Genomic DNA, 21,566 nt, shown 5'->3' with positions numbered 1-21,566 from the left:
GCACATGGGGACGGCTTCCCCAAGGTCTCTCTATCACAGCCACACTGGCCAACAGCAGGGATCCCTCATGCTCCAGGGAAGACCCCCCACAGGGACATCCCTGTTTTCCATCTGACCCAAAGGAGTAGACGGGTAGTGCCTGGCAGAGCACTGTGTTGGAAGCCAGCACCAAGAAGGGTGGGTGAATGAAATGTATTGCACAAGCCACTTCCTCTCTGGGCCCCTGTTCTTACAGAAGGAGGTAGCTTGGACCAAAGAACTTTGAAGCCATCATCTCATGAATCCAAAATGCTACGATCTGAAGTGATAAAAGGTTGTGGGTGTTTGGAAATAAATATACCTTTCCTATAATCTTCCTTTAAGGAGAGTTTGTAATCTATCTGGCCAATACAGTAGCCACCAGCCATATTTGGCTATTGGGCACTGAAATGTGACTAGTGTGTTTAGAATTTAAATTTTAAACTTAAAGACATATTCAATTCAGGGGTGCCTGGGTGGCTCAGTCAGTTAAGCGTCCAACTTCAAGTCAGGTTATGATCTCACGGTCCGCGGGTTCGAGCCCTATGCTGGGCTCTGTGCTGACAGCTCAGAGCCTGGAGCCTGCTTCGGACTCTGCCCCTCCCCTGCTCGTACTCTGTCTCTGTCTCTTTGTGTCTCTGTCTCTTTGTGTCTCTGTCTCTCTCAAAAATAAATAAACATTAAAAAAAACATATTCGATTCAAATACTGGAACACATTTAAGTGTGTCTAAAACAACCTGGATTTGGGAATCTACTTTTTCAATTTTAAACTTTATTTGAAAAATACAGATCAAGTATTTCCAGTAATTTAGCATCCAAATTAAGACATAAAATAAATGGATTTCAAGAAAAAAGCAATATAAAATACTTTAGTAATAACTTTATATATTAAGTCATGTTGAAATGAGACTATTTTAGATATGTTCAGTTAAATAAAACATATTAAAATAAATTTAACTTTTTAAAAAGGTCTTGAAATGTGGCTGTTAGAAATTTGAAAATATATGTGTGGCTCACACTATAGTGATAGTCTATATGAAGAGTGTATATTAACAAAAAGAGGGCCTTATTTGCCAGAAATTATCTTCCCAAAGACAGATATTTCTCCAAAAAAGCATTAGAAGACACTCAGCACTCAGTCATGCTTTCTGTTTGAAAAGGCGAGGCACACAAAGGTAGTATGTTCTCAGGCATTTGTGCTGAAAGAACCATTCAGGTGCTCATGGACTCACCCATTCACCCTGCTGGTCATTGTGGTTAGCACCTGGGACATACAGATGACTGGAACTTGGTTCCTGCCCTCAAGCAATGGATGGGAGAGAGAGACAAGTCAACCAGCAATTACAGCGCACATTCAGATGCTGTGGAAGCAGAGCGGGGCATAGCGAAGAGATCACCCAGAAGAGTGCTACTCAGTCAGGAATGAAGTCCCTCTTTATCAGCCACAGAGCTCACAGTTTCACAATTTGACCCCGCACAGTCCAGTCACTTAGCCAACTGCTCACGCACTGTGGATTTCCCTTTATGGTCCAGGTGTTGTTATAGGCACTGGCGATGCCAGTGGTGAGTAAGACAGAAGAGGCCCCGTGCCTTGCAGCTTCCATTCTTGTCAGTGTGGGATGGGGGGGGGGGGGGGGGGAGTAAGCAAACAGATACAGGAAGAAGATAGCTTCGGGGAGTTCCAAGTGTTGTGAAGGAAATAAAGCTTCGTGACCAAATTGAAAGTGACTGGGTAGGAACAACTGTTCACGGACTCCACCTCTTTCCATTTTTGATTCTCCAGGAAAAATAAATGAAGATGGTGAGGAGACAATTGAGTTGAGTCTTCCACTCCATTAGGGTAGGGATTCCCTCACATGGCCTAAACTAGGCCACTGATTACAGTGGCGGATGGTGAATGTAAATGTTTTCTCAAGTAATGTGCTCGCTTCAAAGATAGCTATTACTAAAGATAAACAATAGATGCTTTTGTATCACTTCTCTCCTGAACTATGTGGATACTTATAGCTTCCATCACCTTTTCTTAATTGACAGTTTAATAACTATTCCAATAGCATGGATGTCATATGTCTACTAAGTAATAGAATAAATTTTCCTATGGATCTTGTGGAGATAAATCTCATTGTTTCATAGGAAACATAACATATTTTATGAGAGGATATTCTTTGGATATTTCACTAAACTCCTGTTATTTAATGTTTATACAATAATCATATTTGAAGTGGCCCAATGCAAAGACAGTGCAAACAAGCAGGGTCAAACAGCTCTTACCCCAACCTCGCTACATATGGCTATGAGACCTTAGAGAAGTCCCTTACCCTTCCTCAGTCTTTACTCCCGTATCTGCAAAAGGAAAGGAACTCTAAAGTCTTTCTCCCAGAATACACACTCTGTGATGCCAAAATACAATTATAGGAAGGACAATGATTGACTTATGTGCTCTTCTTCTGTTGGTATATTCTGGTCAAGATATAAGGAAAGTAAGTCCACTTTTAAAACATTTCTTTTAAGGGGTGCTGGGTGGCTCAGTCAGTTGAGTGTCCAACTTAGGCTCAGGTCATGATCTCATGGCTCATGGGGTCCAACCCCACGTTGGGCTCTGTGCTGACATTTCAGAGCCTGGAGCCTGCTTCAGATTCTGGGTCTCTTTCTCTCTCTGCCCCTCCCTCACTTGCACTCTGTCTCTCTCTGTCTCTCAAAAATAAATAAAACGTAAAAAAAAAATTTTTTTAATATTTCTTTTAAGAGGAAACTGAAAGTCAAAGGTATGAAGGAGATAGGATTTAAAAATTCAGGAATCTGCTGGCCTACTCTGTGATCATTTGCTAACACTGTATATGAGGGATAGAGTGGTGCATAAGAAAGTAAAGGTTCTTGTGGTGCCTGGGTGACTCAGTCAGTTACGTGTCTGACTCTCGGTTTTGGCTCAGGTCATGATCTCACAGTTTGTGGGTTCGAGCCCTGCATCTGGCTCTGCCCTGCCAGCCTGAAGCCTGCTTGGGATTCTCTCCCTCCCCCCTCTCTCTGTCCCTTCCTGCCACCCACACTCTCTGTCAAAATAAATAAATAAATAAAAATTTTTTTTAAGACAGCAAATGTTCTTATTTTTAGAAATTTTTTAGTTCACTCATGAGGTCATCTATAGTGACCAAGGATAGTATAATAATGACGACTGAGCACTGTGCCAGAGACATTGGAAAGGAAATCAGCCAGATATTCACACTATAACTCAGGTAATAATTCACCGTACTTTAGACCATATCAATCATGCAGAGATTTCCATCTGACAAAAAAGAAAAAAGTCTATTTTCTCAGATTTGACACTGACTTACTGCTCTAGAAAAGAGCTATATGCAAAGTTTATAGCCCTTTCCTCATGTAAAATGGAAATAATGGTATCTGCTTATTGCTAGTATGTTTTGATCGCTAATGTTTATGAAACAATATGATCACAGAAGACAAAAACAGTACATGTAATCACAAGGCATTCCACAGGGTCTCCAAGTGTATTTAGGATCTCTGCCTCTTCCTACCTTACTATGGTAAGTCTTGGTAGGCTTTCTCTCTTACATTGCTTCACAAGGCCAATTATAAATTAGACAAATTAAACTTTCTGTTGTATGTTCCATAACCTTGTACCTTTTTACCTGCTCTTCTATTATATCATGTTAGGATATAATCACAAGGGTTAGTAACATTTGAAAAAAAACCAAACAAACAGAAGTAGATTCATAAATACAGAGAACTCGTGGTTGCCAGAGGGGAGAAGTGTGTGGGGATGGGCAAAACAGGCGAAGGGGTTAAGAGGTGAAAACTTCCAGCTATAAGATAAACAAGTCATGGGGAAGAAAAGTACATCATAGGAACTATAATCAGTTATATTACAATAACTTTGTATTGTAACAGGTAGTAACTAGACTTATCATGAGCACTTTGTGAAGTATTTATAGTGTATCCTTGAACAACATGGGGGTTAGGGGCACCAACTCTCTGCACAGTTGACTTCTGACTCCCTAAAAACTTAATTGCTAATAGCCTACTATTGACTAGAAGTCTTACCAATAACATAAACAGTTGATTAACACATATTTTGTATATGTATTATATACACTATCTTACAATGAAGTAAGCTAGAGAAAAGAAAGTGTTATAATGAAGAAGAAAAATACATTTACAGTATTGAACTATATTTCTTTAAAACAAGTATGTGTTGAGCGGATCGATGCAGCTCAAATCCATGCTGCTCAAGGGTCAGGTGTAACGGTCGAATCACTATGTTGCAGGCCGGAAACTAATAGAATATTGTCGTGTCAACTGCACTTCAATTTTTAAGGAATAAAGTTTGACTATTCAAAATATTCTGTTTGGCATATAAGGTTATATGTCTGGAAAAAATAAGTTATGACACCCTTTAAAAAAAGATAAGAATTGAAAATAATTTTCTTATTCTTTTCCAATTTTTCTTTTTTAAAAAAGGGTGGGGTAGAGGGTGTATCTTTCCAAATACTATGAAGTGTGGCTTGATTCAGGCAGATTTCATCCTATTCATTTTTTTGTATTTTCTAAGGCAAGGGTCAGCAAACATTTTTGTTAAAGGCCAGATAGTAAGTATTTTGGGCTCTGTAGGCCAGATAGTCTCTGTTGTAGTTACTCAACTTTGTCGCTGCAATGCAAAAAGCAGCCAGAGACCACATATATACCAGTGAATGTGGCTAGGATCCAATAAAACTTTATTTATGGATACTGCAATTGGAATTTCACATAATTTTCACGTGTCATCAAGTATTATTCTTCTTTTGATTTGTTTTCAACCATTTAAAAATGTAAATACCATTAGCTTGTAGGCAATTCAAAAACAAGGTCGGATTTGGCCCAAGGTCCACAGTTTGCTGACCCCTCTTCCAAGGCATCATATCGCTTGCGACATACTGTTCTGAGGGTTTCTGAAAAATAGAGTGAATGAACACTAGTGTCCAAAACGGATGCTTGGAATGTTTATGTGTATACACATGTATATACATATATAGTGTGACTGTGTATATATTTGCAAAAGAATCTACCCTTTGTATTTGAACATAGTAACTGTCATTTGAGTCATGGAAAGACATTACTATGGGTGTTTTTTACCTCATGTACAGACAAGTCAAAGTTCTTTATTAACTCACTCATTGAAATATATTTGTTGGACACTTCCCTTATGAAGTAGCATGATCCGACACATGTATTTATGACACCCAAACTCAACAAGTGTTCGGTAGTATGAGGAAGAGAGCAATTTGAAGTAGAACAACTGATCCCACACATAGTTCTATTTGAGGAGCATTTGCCCTGGAGTGAGCCTTCAACAGGACCCAAACCACGATATTCTCTATGCAATACACTGGCCATGTGGTTCACTTCTGCATTCTATTTCTTCCCCTACAAAGTTCCAATGTTTTATTTGTAATTTACTATCATATTCTAAATATTTTCTGTTAAGTGACTTCAAATCCTTTGTAGAGCAAAGCACTGGAATAAACAAATATTTACGGAGTATCTCCTGTATTTCTAATACTCTACTAAAACTAATAGAAAATGAAAGAGAACATGCATAACCTTGTGTTTTAATATCAGAATCATGATTACAGACTTACATGCTTCTTTTCGGCATTATTTCATTACAAGAACTAAACTTGGACTTTTGTCAATAGTAAATGAATGGTACGATTTTCAAACAACTAGCTGCCAAGATGTGGACGCAATGGAAGAATGCGCTTAGAGCTATGATCTCCAAGGACCTCTATCTGCTCTGATGGAGAGTGGATTGTCCTTTAAGAAACATAAGATAGGTTTATTCCTCTTCTTCTGTCTCCAACCTCCTCCCTCACCCCAACACATACACTCTACCGTTAATCAGAGAAAGGGAAAGGCCAGATGGTTTGGGGGATTAGCAATGAGGAAAGGCCCAAGTTTCACCTCACGGTTGTTATTAAATTCTAGTGCGGATTGGCAGGGATACAAAACTCAGACCATCTGAGAGCTCTTGAGGAGTGTTGGTCCATTTCCTAATGAGCAGGTGTTGACATGGAAAAAGCTGCCTATACAACAGTGCTGCAGGCACGGAGCCGCTACAGATCCGGAGATGTGGAGAATCTTCCTCAGTGTTTCCTCCCACCTGAGAAACCATGCATTCAATTCTACACACCCAGACGTGTTCTGTACCTTCCTGCAGCATACCCAATAAAATATATCAATAAAATATTCGATCCATGGTCTATCCTGCAGAGGTGGTGATTTCACAACACTTTGCCTTACTTTAAAAATTCTCTCCAGCATCTACTTAATTTAAATCTAATTTAATTTGGGTCCCACAAAATTTCAATAACCCCTTGTAGACATGCTTGTGCATACAGATTGCACACTGCATTAACTATTTCCTGGATGGAAATTGGCCTCAATAGTCCAGTCAATGAAAACAAAATATACACCAAAATCTTCAATATGGAGATTTTTTTTCACAGACATGATACTAAAATCTAGTAACATTTAGCTGAAGTCTATATTCCATAAGTGGTGATAGTAGGGTTTACTAAATAGAAATACCACTTTACCACAGACATGTAATGTGTTTTACCATGTCAGGGAGCTGATCAGTTAGACTGGAAAGAAAAGCACAGAATTATGGCAAGTAGTTTAACACAGATCCAATATATATGCCATTTTCAACTATGATTTTCCAGCCAACTGATTCTTTTAAAGACTCAGGAAGCCATGAATATTTGACTTTTAAGAAAGGAATAAGAATGCTGATTCTGCTTCCAACCAAAATGTCTGTAAGTCATTTTAATAACGGTGATGTTTTCAAATAAAAACATGATGCTTATAAGAAAAGAATTTCCCCCATCTTTATGAGTTCTTGTGAATGTTAACAGCAAAAGCAAAAATCCTAAGGAAACTACTATATTTCATGATGCCATGTTCTACTAGGATGATAATAAAATCCGTCTTTTGTATAAGTAGATCATCTCAAGCTTTAGGTAACTCTAGAGATTTTATAAAGCTCCATAGATCTTATTACATAGAGTGTAGCAATTTAAAAATGCAAATAATTCTGTAAGTTGTGGCTGTGTAAGGCTTTTAAAAATCATTTTTATTTATTTTTCATGTCTTCAACATATATGCCAAAAATTTTAAATTGTGGATTAAAAACAGGAAAATCATATTGCATTACCTTATACCTGTTAGAATGGCTATTCAAAAAGACAAGAAATAGCAAGTGTTGGCGAGGATGTGGAAGAAAAAGGAATCCTTGTGCATCGTTGGTGGGAATGTAAATTGGTGCAGTAAAAACAGTATGGAGGTTCCTCAAAAAATTAAAAATAGAATTACCATATGATCCAAGGATTCCACTACTGGATATTTACCCAAAGAAAACTAAAACACTAATTCAAAAAGGTATGCACACCCCTATATTTACTACAGCATTATTTATAATTGCCAAAATAAGGAAGCAACCTACGTGCCCACTGGGAGATGAACAGATAAAGAAGATGTGATATATGTATGTATGTGTATGTACACACACATACACACACACACACACACACACACACACACACACAGTGAAATATTAGTCATAAACAAGAATAAGACCTTGGCATTTGTGACAACATGGATGGACCTAGAGGGTATTATGGTAAGTGAGATAAATCAGACAAAGGCACATGCTATAATTTCATTTATATGTGGAATCTTAAAAAAAACAGCAAATGAGCAAACAAACAATAGCAAATATAGACCCATAAGTACAGAGAACAGGTGGTTGTCAGAGGGAAGAGGGGCAGGAGTTGATGGGTAAAACAGATAAAGGGGATTAAGAATACACTTGACAACAACAGCAAAACAACAAACAACAAACACTGAAAACAGAATTACCAAATGAGTCAGCAATTCCATTTCTGGGTATGTATCTGAAGGAAACAAAATCACTATCTTGAAAAGGTATCTACGCCCCATGTTTTATTTACAATAGTAAAACCTGGAAACAGTCTAAGTGTCTATGGACAAACAAGTGAATAAAAAAAAATCTTACACACACAACTACCCACCTACACACACCCCCCACATGCACACACATACAGAGGAATATTAGTCAGCCACAATAAGGAAGATAATTCTGCCATTTGTGACAGCATGAATGGACCTTGAGGGCATTATGCTAAGTGAAATGAGTCAGACAGAGAAAGACAAATACTGTATGATCTTACTTATGTATACAATCTAAAAACACTAAACTCATAGATACAAAGAGGGGGTGGGTAAAGGTGGTCAAAAGGTACAAACTTCCAGTTATAAGATAAATAAGTTCTGGGAATATAATGTATGGCATGGTGAGTCAAGTTAACAGTAGTGTATCATATATTTGAAACTTGCTAAGAAGGTAGACCTTAAAAGTTCTCAACACAAGAAAAAAGTTTGTAGGTGATGGATGTTCAATAAACTTACGGTAGTAATTATTTTGTAATATATACATTTATCCGATCATCATGTTGTGCACCTAGAACTACTACAATGCTGTCAATTCTATCTTAAGTAAAACTGGAAAAATAATCATAGTGCCATCATTCAGAAATAACCACCATTAACATTTTTGTTATATATCCTTTTAAGCCTTTTTTGTGCATACAGGTATTTACATGTAAGTATCTTACCAAAAGTAGAATACCACAAGTAGCTTCACAATCTGCTTTTAAATATATATTATGTACCAACTATATATAATGAACATCCATACAGGTCACTAAATATTCCTCTATAACTTTTAAATGGTTGTATACTATTTCATGTGATGAATCTGTCATATTAAAAAAAAAAAAAAATCAGCCCCCTTCCGTTAGACATTTAGGTCACCTCCAATTTCCCCATGAGAGAATCAATGCTAAAAATGACCACTCTTTTCACCAGATGAGTTCACACACTCATAAGTAATGTTGGATAAATGTCCAGAGGTACATTTCCAAAAAGGTGAAACAAATATGACTTAACAGCGAGGCTTAAATATATACTTGCAGATTGGTAGAATTAAACTGCATTTCCATTATCACATGCCCAACTCCACTACATTTTCTGTGTCCAACAATTGCTCTACTGACAGACAAGATGAGAAACCTAGAGAAATATCTTACCTATGATAAGGTATTTAATTACCTTTCATATTACCTATAGTTTATCTACAACATCGAAGACTCAACCTATTTTTAAGCCCCAAATCAACATATCCATGATAATTTTCACCAGTGCCACATTTTCAATTCTTAAAGTATTATGGACCAAAAAATAGCTTGAAACTCTATTGGTTTGGGATTGTGCAAGTAACCAAAATACACAATTACTTATAAAACAAAAACATATAAACAATCAAAATCTTCCTAAGTATTAACGGGAGAAAAGGAGTTGCTTTTGATTAAACACCAAAGAACTCAATGTTATGTAAATTCCAGAAAGATACAGCACGAAGACTGCTGTATCATGATACTGATAAGACTATTTGCACAAAATTGCCAAATTTATGACAATTTGTCCATAATAGTATATATGTGATAGATTGCAAAAATGGTACTAATTCTCCCCTGCCCCACAACCACAGTCATTTGAAATTGGTGATGAAGTCCATTTTTCAAACTTGTAAATCTGGGTTCTTCTTGTGACTTTCTTTGATCAAAAAAATATGGATAAAAAGCAATTCTGTCATAAAACAAGACTAGGCTTCAAGAGAATTTGCACATTTTCATTCTGTCTAAGAACACTGCAGAGCCACTATGTAACAACTCTGGCTTAGCAGAGCCTCCCAGCAGACTGGCAGCTGAGCAAAGACCCCCATGTGAACCTGCCTGGACTCTAAGAACTTCTTAGGTAATCCCAGCCCAAATGGCCTACTCACAGATAAATAAATGATTATTATTTTAATTTACTAATTTGGGGTGGCTTGTTATGCATTACAAGTAATTGGTACTAAAAAAGTCAAAGAACACAATTTACAATACTATAAATAATTACTAGGGACTATATGTTAAAAAGATAAGTGAATATTATGAGTAACTTTATGCCAATAAATTCAAAATTTAGATGAAATGGACAAATTCCTCAATAAAATTACAACTTACTAAAACTGACAAAAACTGAACAGGAAAATTTGAGAGGCTATTTTTTTTTAAAGAAATTGAAATCGGGGCGCCTGGGTGGCTCAGTCAGTTGAGCGTCCGGCTTCAGCTCAGATCATGATCTCGCAGTCTGTGAGTTCTAGCCCCATGTCGGGCTCTGTGCTGACAGCTCAGAGCATGGAGCCTGCTTCAGATTCTGTGTCTCCTTCTCTCTCTGCCCCTCCCCTGCTCTCTCTCTCTCTCTCTCTCTGTCAAAAATAAACATCAAAAAAATGTTTAAAGACATTGAAATCATGTAATATCATCTCACGAGAGAAACTCCACACTCATATGGCTTCACTGATGAGTTTAATTAAATTCCTAGGTAAGAAATATCAGTATTACAGCAACTCTAGAAAAGCCAAACAGACCAATAACTAGTAACAAAATTGAGTGATAAATCAAAAAACTCTCAACAAACAAAAGCCTAGGACCAAATGGATTCACAAGTGAATTCTACCAAATATTTAAAGAAGAGTTTATACCTATTCTTCTCAAAGTGTTCTGAGAAATAGAAGAACAAGGAAAGCTTTCAAATACATTTTACGAGGCCAGTAGTACCCTGATACCCAAAACAAACAAAAGACACCACACAAAAAAGAAAGAAAACTAAAGGCCTCAATAAAATATAAACAAATTGCATTCAACAACACATTGAAAAGATTATTCACCATAACCAAATGGGATTTATTTCAGGGATATAAAGCCGGTTCAATATTCACAGATCAACATGAAACACCACATCAACAAAATGAAGGTTAAAAATCATGATCATCTCAATAAATGCAGAAAAAGCATCTGAAAAAATTCAACATCCATTCATGACAAAAAGTCTCAACAAAGTGGGTTCAGAGGAAACATACCTCAATACAATAAAGGGCATATATGAAAAACTCATAGCTGACATTATATTCAATGGGGAAAACTGAGAGCTTTCCCCTCTAAGATCAGGAACAAGACAAGGATGTCCACTCTCACCACTTTTATTCAACATAGTACTGGAAGTTGTAGCATAGCAATAAGGAAGGAAGGAAGGAAGGAAGGAAGGAAGGAAGGAAGGAAGGAAGAAAGAAAAGAAAGAAGGAAAGAAGAAAGAATGAAAGAGCAATCCAAATTGATTAAGAAGAAGTTAAACTGTCACTATTTGCAGGTGATGTGATATTAAACATAGCAAACCCTAAGGACTTACCCAAAGAAGAATTAGAAATAATAAGTGAATTCAGTAAAGTTGAAGGATACAAGATTAATACACAGAAATTGGTTGCATTTCTAAACACTAATAATGAAGTGGTGGAAAAAGAAATTAAAAGAACAATTCCATTTACAACTGCACCAAAAAGAATAAAATACCTAGGAATAAACTTAACCAAGGAGGTAAAAGACCTATACTCTGAAAACTATAAAACATTGATGAAAGAAATTGAATCGGACACAAATGAGAAGATATTCCATGCTCATGTATTGGAAGAATTAATATTGTTAAAATGTCCATCCTACCCAAAGCAAAGTGCAAATTTGATGCACCCTCTATCAAAATACCAATAGCATTTTTCACAGAACTAGAACAAATAATCCTAAAATTTGTATGGAACCACAGAAGACCTCCAATAGCCAAAGCAATCTTGAGAAAGAAGATCAAAGCTGGAGGTATCACAATTCCAGATTTCAAGATATACTACAAAGCTGTAGTAATCAAAACAGCATGGTACTGGCATAAAAACAGACATGTTGATCAATGGGACAGAGAGTCCAGAAATAAATCCATGCTTATATGGTCAATTAACCTATAACAAAGGAAGCAAGAATACTTATGGGGAAAAGATAGTCTCTTCAATAAGTGGTACTGGGAAAACTGGACAACTACATGCAAAGGAATGAAATTGGACCACTTTCTTACACCATATAAAAAAAAAAAAACAAAAAACTCAAGATGGATTCAAGACATGAAGCCATAGAACTCCCAGAAGAAAACATAGGTAGGAATCTCTTTGACACTGGCCTTAGCAGCATTTTTCTAGATAGGTCTCCTCAGGCAAGGGAAACAAAAGCAAAAATAAATTATTGGGACTACATCAAAATAAAAGGCTTTAGCACAGTGAAGGAAACCATCAATAAAATGAAAAGGCAACCTAGAGAATTGTCGATGATATTCACAAATGATATATCCACTAAGGAGTTAATATCCAAAATATATAAAGAGTTTGTACAACTCAACACCAAAGAAACAAAATAATCCAATTAAAAAATGAACAGAGGACTTGAATGGACATTTTTCCAAAGACATAAAGATGCCCAACAGATACATGAAAAGATGTTCAATATCACTAACCATCAAAGAAATGCAAGTCAAAAATACTATGAGACATCACCCTATCCCTGTCAGAATGGCTAGAATCAAAAAGACAAGAAATAACAAGTGCTGGCAAGGATGTGGAGAAAAAGGAACCCTTGCACACTGTGGGAATGTAAGTTGTTGCAGCCACTGTGGAAAACGGTATGCGGTTCCTCAAAAAATTAAAAATAGAACTACCATATGATCCAGTAATTTCACTACTGGGTATTTACTCAAATAATATGAAAATACTAATTTAAAACATATGCACCCTTATGTTTATTGCAGCATTATTTACAACAGCCAAGATACGGAAGCAATTCAAGTGTCCATCAATAGATGAATGAATTAAGATGTGAGATATGCACACATACACAAACACACACATATACCTCTAAGATATTATGCAAAGTGAAATAAGCCAGAGAGGGAAAGACAAATACCATATGACTTCACTTATATGTGGAATCTAAGAAATAAAACAAGTGAATAAACAAATACACAAAAAAGCAGATACAGATCCATAAAAACAGAGAATTGATGATTGCCATAGAAGAAGGGAGTCGGGCTCTGGGCAAAATGGGTGAAGGGGAATGGGAGATACAGGCTTTCAGTTATGGAATGAATAAGTCACAGGGACAAAAGGTACAGTATAGGTTATATAGTCAATGGTATTGTAATAGCATTGTATGGTGAAAGATGATAGCTACATTTGTGATGAGCACAGAATCACTATGTTGTGATTCTTCAATCACTATGTTGTACTCCTGAAACCAATGTAACACTATGCATCTATTATACTTCAGATATTTCAGTCTTTCAGGAAATAGAGGAGGTAGAGACACTTCAACTCATTTAATGAGGTCAGAATAATCTTAATACCAAAATCTAACAAAGAAATTAACAACAAATAACACAAAATTATCTCTGTCATCAAGATATATGCAAAAACACTTCAGAAAATATTTGCAAAATCAAATTGAGCAACAAATAGGTTTACTCCAAAAATACAAACTTGAATTAATCTTCATAAAAGTCAATAAAGACAATGCATCAAAAAGTTAATAAAGAAAAAAAATCATATGATTATCTCAACAAATGAAATCCATTTGACAAAACTGAATCTCATGTCATTAAGAAAATTTTCTCAATTTGATAAAAAAAAAGTCTATGAAAAAGTTACAAATCTATTATTATACATAATGGTAAACTATTGAATGCTTTTGTACTAAGAGTAAGAACAAGGTAAGCCTGTCCTTTCCACTACTTCTATTTAACACTGTACAGGAGATCTTAGCCAGTGTAAAAAGTTAAAGAAAAGCAATAAAGTCATAAAGATTGGAAAGGAAGAGTAAAACGGACTCTTTTCATAGATGATATAATTGTTTACATAGAAAGACCCTAAGGCATTTACAAAACAACTCCTAGAATAAGTGACTTTAGCTTGGTTTTAGGATACAGTTAGATCTATTTACAAATAGCAACTCTATTTTATATGCTGGCTGCAAACAAGTGGAAAATGAAATTCAAAAAAAAAAAAAAAGAAAGAAAGAAAAAAGAAAAATTCTACTTTTAAAAGCACCAACAAGCACTAAATACTTAGGAATATTTTTAAAAGTAATCTCTATGCCCAACATGGGGCATGAACTCACAACCCCATGATCAAGAATGGCACATTCCGGGGCGCCTGGGTGGCGCAGTCGGTTAAGCGTCCGACTTCAGCCAGGTCACGATCTCGCGGTCCGTGAGTTCGAGCCCCGCGTCAGGCTCTGGGCTGATGGCTCGGAGCCTGGAGCCTGTTTCCGATTCTGTGTCTCCCTCTCTCTCTGCCCCTCCCCCGTTCATGCTCTGTCTCTCTCTCTGTCCCAAAAATAAATAAAAAACGTTGAAAAAAAATTTAAAAAAAAAATGTAAAAAAGAATGGCACATTCCACTGAATGAACCAGCCAGCCGCCTCCACTCAGGAATAAATTTAATGAAAAACATGCAAGATGTTCACATTTTTACATTGAAATAATGCTGAAAGAAATTAAAGATCTAGACAAATGTAGAGATATACCACATTCATGGATTGGAAGTCCCAGCATTGTTAAAATACCCATTTTCTTCAGATCTACAGATTCAATGAATTCCCCATCATAACTTTTTCAGTTTCTTTTTAAATGACAAGCTTATTCAAAAATTTGTAATAGATAAAAAGGATCTAGAATATCCAAAGCAATCTTGAAAAATAAAAACAAAGTTGGAAGACTTACACTACCTGAATTTAAGATTTATTATAAAACCACAATAATCGAGAGAGTACTGGTACTGGTGTTAAGGTAGACAAATAGATCAATGGAACAGAAATAGACCTATACTTAAATCTTTAGTTTATTTATAATAAAGGTACAAAGCAATTCAATTGGGAGAACAAAGTCTTTTGAACAAATTGTACAGGACAATAGCATGCCCGTAAGGAGAATAATGAACCCTCTATTCCCATTTCATACTATACACTAGAAGTAACTCAACTTTACCAGATACTTACAAATGGCCAATACATAAAAGGGTACTTATTAAGCATTATTAGTTATCAGAGCAACACAAATTAAATCCACCATGAGATACCACTAACCACATACTGGAAAGGGTAAAGTTAAAAAGACTGACACAAATCAAATGGTGGCAAGAATGTGAAACAACCAGAACTCTAACACATTATTGGGGGATAGAGGGGGTGGGTGAAATTCTACAGCTACTTTGGCAGTTCTTTATAAAACCACCCTACAACTCAACAATCTCACTCCCAGAAGTTTACACAAAAAAATAAGAAAGCATATGTTCATGAAAGAATTGGTACAAGAATGTGCACAGATTTATTCATAATAACCAAAAGCAGAGACCACCTAGGTGTGGATCAACAGATGAATGAAGAAATAAACTGGTGCCTTCATCCAATTAATATCTCTCAGCAACAAAAAGCAACCAACCACTGTTCTACATAACAAAACATTGAATCTCAAATACAACAATATGCTGAGTGAAAAAGATCAGAGCAGCAGTTACCTCTGGGAGTGGGGTGAGGTGGGGAACAAGTGAGAAGGGGCATGAGGGAATTTTCTGGGGTGATCATAATGTTTTATATCTCAACAAGGGTCACTTGTAAAAATTCGTCAAATGATACACTTAAATTTTGTGCATTCCACAGTATGCATGTTTTACCTTAAAAAAGTAGACACACATTGACCTCCAGTTAAACTGGTGTGCACACCTCACTTTGAAATGCATAAAAAATAGGATGGAATAATTGGTGGATAGAGAGATTGGTAGATAGATACACAGGTAACAAAACAAATCTAGAAAAATGTTAATCGTAGACTCTAGGTGACGGGCATATGGGCATTCACTGTGCACTTCTTTCAAATTTTTTGTATATTTGAAAATTCCCTTGGAGTTCAGCCGAGGGCTCTGAGCGGCCCTACCAGATGGCAGCAGTAGTCCTAGGGGGAGACACCACTGGCCCCCAGCGTGTCTTCCCCAATCAGACTGAGGAATTAGGGCCACACCAGGGCCCTATGGAAGGCACTGGGGATTGGAGCAGCGAGGAGCCTGAGGAAGAGCAGGAGAAAACAGGGGCAGGCCCAGCTGGCTACTCCTACCAACCCCTGAACCAAGATCCTGAACAAGAGGAGGCAGAGCTGGCACTGGTGGGGGATGGAGAAGATGTAGTTGCTGATATTGAGGATCGGATCCAGGCCCTGGGCTTCATTTGCCAGACCTGCCATTAGAGGGCGAGGATGAAGAGGAGGAGGGAGCCACAGGATTGGGCAACACAGCTCTATTCCCACGGACCTGGGTAAAGGGAGCATGCTCTCATTTTGGAATAATGTTGGAGGAAAGGGACTGGGTAGAGCCAGTAAAGGGGAGTCATAGAGGAACACCCCATTCCTAAAACAACAGTTAGTTATCTAAGACTTTACAGACTTCAGAATCCAGGTGAAAGGCTATTGTGCTGGACTTGGGTTGCAGGTGGGCTTGCCTGGAAATAACAAGATGGATTTGGCCACACTGCTAGCCGAAGGGTTATGGGTTAATTCAAAGAATGGGGGAGTGGAGCTGGTCCATCGTTTCTGTTCTCCCGCTTTTTGTGATTTCAGAACATGTGGAGTTGGTGAAAAGGACAATGGCTGGAGTAAGCCTGCCTGTGCCAGGGGTTCCTGCCTGGGCTCTGGAGATATCAGATGCCCAGTGGGAAGATGTGGTACAGAAGGCCCTCCAAGCCTGGCAGGGATCAACCCCAGCCTGGAAGTGACTACCAGCATAGGACTGAACACATCCCTGGTTGTAATGTCCATCTTCATATTCTCCATCTCCCTTTCCACATCAAGGCAAATCAGACTGCCTCTCAGAGACCCTCTGTATTCAGTTCTGTACGTATAGGGACATTGGCCCAAGCCCAACCCATCTTAGCATGTATCACTCTGTGGTGAATAAGGCACTCTATGTACACAGCCAAAAAAAAAATTCCCTTAATAGTATGATGGGAATCATGTATATGTATATGTATATGTATATGTATATGTATATGTGTGTATGTATATGTATATATACATATATGTATATGTATATATACATATACGTATATGTATATATACATATATGTATATATGTATGTGTATATATGTGTGTGTATATATGTATATATGTACACACATATGTACATATATACATGTACATATGTATACATATATGTGCATATACATATGTATGCATGTTTGTATATACATATACATATGTATATATGTATGTGTATATATGTATATATGTATATGTATATATATGTATATGTATATAGTATGATGGGAGGAAAAAACTTAAACTATACTACAGGGTAGACCACCTTTGTTTCTATACGATTTTCACATGTAAGAGATTACCTTCTCAAAACAATTCTGTAAATACAGACAAGGCTGGCATCAACCATGTTTTACAGCAGAAGACACTGTCTCATAAGGAACCTCGCCCAAAGTGTCAGGGCAATAAACAAACTCATAGTTCCAGGGGACATGAGACGTTTTCAGTGTTTATTTATTTTTGAGAGAAAGACAGAGCATGAGTGGGGGAGGAGCAGAGAGAGAGGGAGACACAGAATCCAAAGCAGGCTCCAGGCTTCGAGCTGTCAGCACAGAGCCCGACGCGGGGCTCGAACCCACGAACTGTGAGATCATGACCTGAGCCAAAGTCAGACGCCCAACCGACGGAGCCACCCAGGCACCCCACGGGACTTTTTCATAAAGGGTCATGTAGCAAGTATTTGGGGCCATACAGTCACTGCCACAATTATTGTACCTTGCTTTTTGTAATATAAAAGCAGGTGTTAGACAATTTGTAAATAAATGGACATGGCCTTGCTCCAATAAAACTTTATTCACAAAAACAGGCAGGGGCCAGTTTGTTGATCCCTAGATGATAATCCAGGTGTTTTCATTACAGAAGTTATAGAAAAGGATTGCTTTTAGAGTCAGATCTACCTGTGTTTTATATACTCCATGGGGTTACTATGACACCTCAATTTGGTAACTCTTATAAAGTAACTAGCATTGTACCTGTTTTAAAGCAGATAATAATTTTTTTATTACCTTGCCTTTTTCTCATTTGCTATTTTTGCCACTATACCTGGTGGCCTGGATGAATTGCAATAAGAAAAACAAACTGCTTAAATGCTGTTCAACCAAATTAATCAACCATGGTAGACTTTTGTTCAGGAAATCTATAAACGGTTGCACTGTCAATGGAAATGCATGATTGTTCCTGCATTTTCTGGGCCAACTTTCAGATAGAAATTCACTGAGGGCCCTCCAGGTTTTCTACTCTATTATATCACAGGGAGGTCCCAGTTACTCGCCCCCATTCCACACCTGAGTAAACAAATTGTTTAAACACATGCTTTCTCTTGGGCCATTTCTCTAACTGACATGATTTCATTTACTCCCTGGTGCCAACCTGCGTGTCCCTTGTATCCAAAATCCCACTGAAAATTGAGTGGGTGGCACCTCTACACTCTTATCTTTGGCTTCTTTCCAAAACCTTGAAGCAACTGAGGCAGCAAAATGCTAATAATTCAAATCTATTCCTTTCTACAGAATTGTGAGGATGCAAATTACCCAACCATCCCCTTGCTCAGTATGTCAGTGGGCAAAGTTGGAAGGGTAGAGCCAAACATTAGGTTACCAGAGAAGAGACTTCTTCCATTTTCTCTAAAGGCTTACAAAATAATACCACAATAACAATAGGTCCCTTAAATGAGCATTTATTATGTCCCAGACACTATGTTAACCATTTGATTCCTTTATTTACAAATTCATCCATATGTATGAAATACTCACCGTGTGCCAGGATTTACATGAATTATCTAATGAATCTACATCAAAATCATGTAAGGTAGATGTTATGACTCCTGTGTTACAAACTGAGTACATTGAGTCTAGAGAGTCATTATGTTCCCAGTGCTCCCTTGGCCCCTGAGTGGCAGAGATACAATCTAGCAGAGATGAACCTTCTGGAGACTTAACAAATATTGTGACTACATATTTGAGGTCACTTGTTTAATGTGGTTCTGTATTGCTTTGCCCTTTTCCAGCATATTTGTCCTGTCTTTGCCACTTAGCTATTATCTCTGTAAAGAACTGTTCCAGGAGGCCCACCGCCTACGACCGTCCCCCATCCCTCCCCACTGCTCTGCGCACAGTGGAAAATCAATAACTTTTGTTGCTTTTTGCCCTTAGCCCCCATCACCGTCTGTTAAGGCAACTCATTTCCCAGCACACCCCCTGCAGGATGTTTTTTCACTTTATTCCCAGCCTCTCTAGAATTAATCTGCAGAAGGCAATAGAATCAGAGACTCCCCCTCCTACGAAACACTCCCTCAACTTTGAACTTTGCCATTACACTTAGCAATCTGCTGTGCCGCTCAGACAAGGAAGGACTCTGGAGGACTGACAGAAAAAGAACGAAGGCATCTGCCTATATGGTACTGGAGAGAATGAAGTGCGGTCTGGAGAGACACCTCCTCCCAGTGCACAAGTAGAATGCGTCAGTCACTGGGGCTGAAGTCGCTGCATCCTCCTCTAGCTGGGGATTCTTCTCTTTCTTCCCATTTTCCCCCACTCAGGCTTTTACACCAACTGAGATCCTTCTGGGTAGACTCCACTTCTCAGATGTGTTTCTGACATCAGCTAATAACACTGGGTACATTAACTAATTAGCAACAGTAAGGAGTTCGGAAAACAAACAAGCATGAAGCAATGCTATTATTATGTGGCTTTTGCCTGACACTGTTGTCCTCATTAAGCAGGCAGGGATGTCAATATATCTACGAAGGAAACCAAAGTAAAATCCTTACTGCAAGTGCCAGCTGGGTTCAAATTCCTTTTTCCTGAAATCAGACATAGCTACTGCTGCAGTGAGACTTGCAGCTGATTTCTCCACCCCCTTCTGTTTCAGTTTTGTTTTTTTTTTTAAGACTCTCTTCACTACTATAGCCGTGCAGCCTCATTTTGCATTGCTTGAGAGTTTGGTTTATGAAACTTTCCAAACAGCAACTCCTCCAGTTCTGGAAAGACCAAGAGAAAATCATAGTATTATTTTCACTTTCCTCATCAGTCGGAATTCACGGCACCTTCTTGAAAGGACTTATTGCCACATCCCTCATGTATCACACTGTAGGTAATATCGGCCTACTTGTGTGCTACCTGTTAAAAACAACAACTCTTCTGATTAAGCAAAAGATGCATATAGAAAGGCCTTGCCTGATTTATGTGCCACTGGTCCTTTCTCTCTTTCCATCCCTCTCCCCCTCCTTCCCTCTCTCCTTCCCTCCACCCCCTCCTCTCTCCCTCCCTCTTCCTCTCATTCATTCTTTCACTTATTTGAAACTGAAGCTTAGGAAGTAGCTGTTGCAGAGGCGTTTGGCTCTTCTCCCTACTCCGCAGACCCAGCCCGCTTTCCCACTGAACATCAGAGTCCTTCAATCTCCAGCTGGGACCTTCCCCTCTTCCCGCTCTAGTCTCCCGGGGCCATGCCATCCATACCCACAGCTTCAGTTACATCTTGCACTAGATGACTCGTCCCAGACTCCGCTTCTGAGCTCCCCAAATCCAAAATTCAACCATCTATATGACATCTTCCCTTGGAAGCGTCACTCCACCATGTCCAAAGGTAAATGCAAGGCGTGCCCCCCACCGATCTACCACTGTTTCTTTGCTTAGCTAATGGCACCTGCATGCACAAGACGGAAGCTTCCCTCCCCAGCCTTTCACCATGGGCCACGTGCTGTGGCCTCCTTCTCCCTTTCAGCTTCATCGTCTGCCAGGCCTGCCCCTACCCGCTGTCTCCATTCTTCACCCAGATGATGCCTCTCTACCTTACAGTTTCATGTTCCTGCCATCCTGACAAAGTAAGCTTCTTCCATTGTAGGATTCATAGCTTCACATGCCTCCCTTCAGAGGAGAAGGCATGGCTACAACTTTCAATATTGTGTGTGTCACGATGTGATTAACCTCTAAACTTCCCAGTGCCAGGCTGCAAACTCCACCAGAAGGGGCAATGTCCGATTTTGTTCACAGCTGTATTCCATAGAGCTTAGAGTGCCTGACACTTAAAAGGAGGTTCTCACTAAGTATTTCTTGGAAGGAAGGGAGGGAGGACAGAAAGGGGAAAAAAAACTTTATTAGGAAAGTTTTAATAAAACCAACTTTAGTTGGTATAGCAGACACTGGCTAGTTATTCTCCACACAATTTCCATTCTCTTGCTGGGCACATATCTTGACTTGTGTTCTCAGTCTCCCTGCAGCCAGGTGAAGCAATGTCACGGACGTCGGAAAGGGATGCACACTGATGTGACATATGGCACCTCAAAGCCTGGCCCTTAAGACTCCCACACAGTCTTTGTCCCCCTTGTCCTGTCCCTTTCTTCTCCTGTCCCTCTCTTCTAATGGCTGTTGACCCCTCTCCGAGGATCCACTGAAGGACTCCAAGGGCCCAATAGAGATGGAGT

General features: G+C 38.4%; 1 protein-coding gene and 1 pseudogene across 4 annotated transcripts in view; one reads left to right on the top strand and one right to left on the bottom strand.

Moving 5' to 3' along the window:
• ANK3 (ankyrin 3) overlaps positions 1 to 21,566 on the bottom strand; it is a 687,918-nt gene that overhangs the window by 340,081 nt on the left and 326,271 nt on the right. The window lies entirely within an intron of this gene.
• On the top strand, positions 15,982 to 16,823 carry LOC132685416 (male-enhanced antigen 1-like; annotated as a pseudogene).

The sequence above is a fragment of the Panthera onca genome, chromosome D2 (genome assembly GCF_046562875.1).
Source record: "Panthera onca isolate mPanOnc1 chromosome D2, mPanOnc1 haplotype 2, whole genome shotgun sequence".
NCBI classification, from domain to species: domain Eukaryota; kingdom Metazoa; phylum Chordata; class Mammalia; order Carnivora; family Felidae; genus Panthera; species Panthera onca.
Note: the sequence above shows the minus strand (reverse complement) of the source record. Positions and strands in the feature narration are given on the sequence as shown.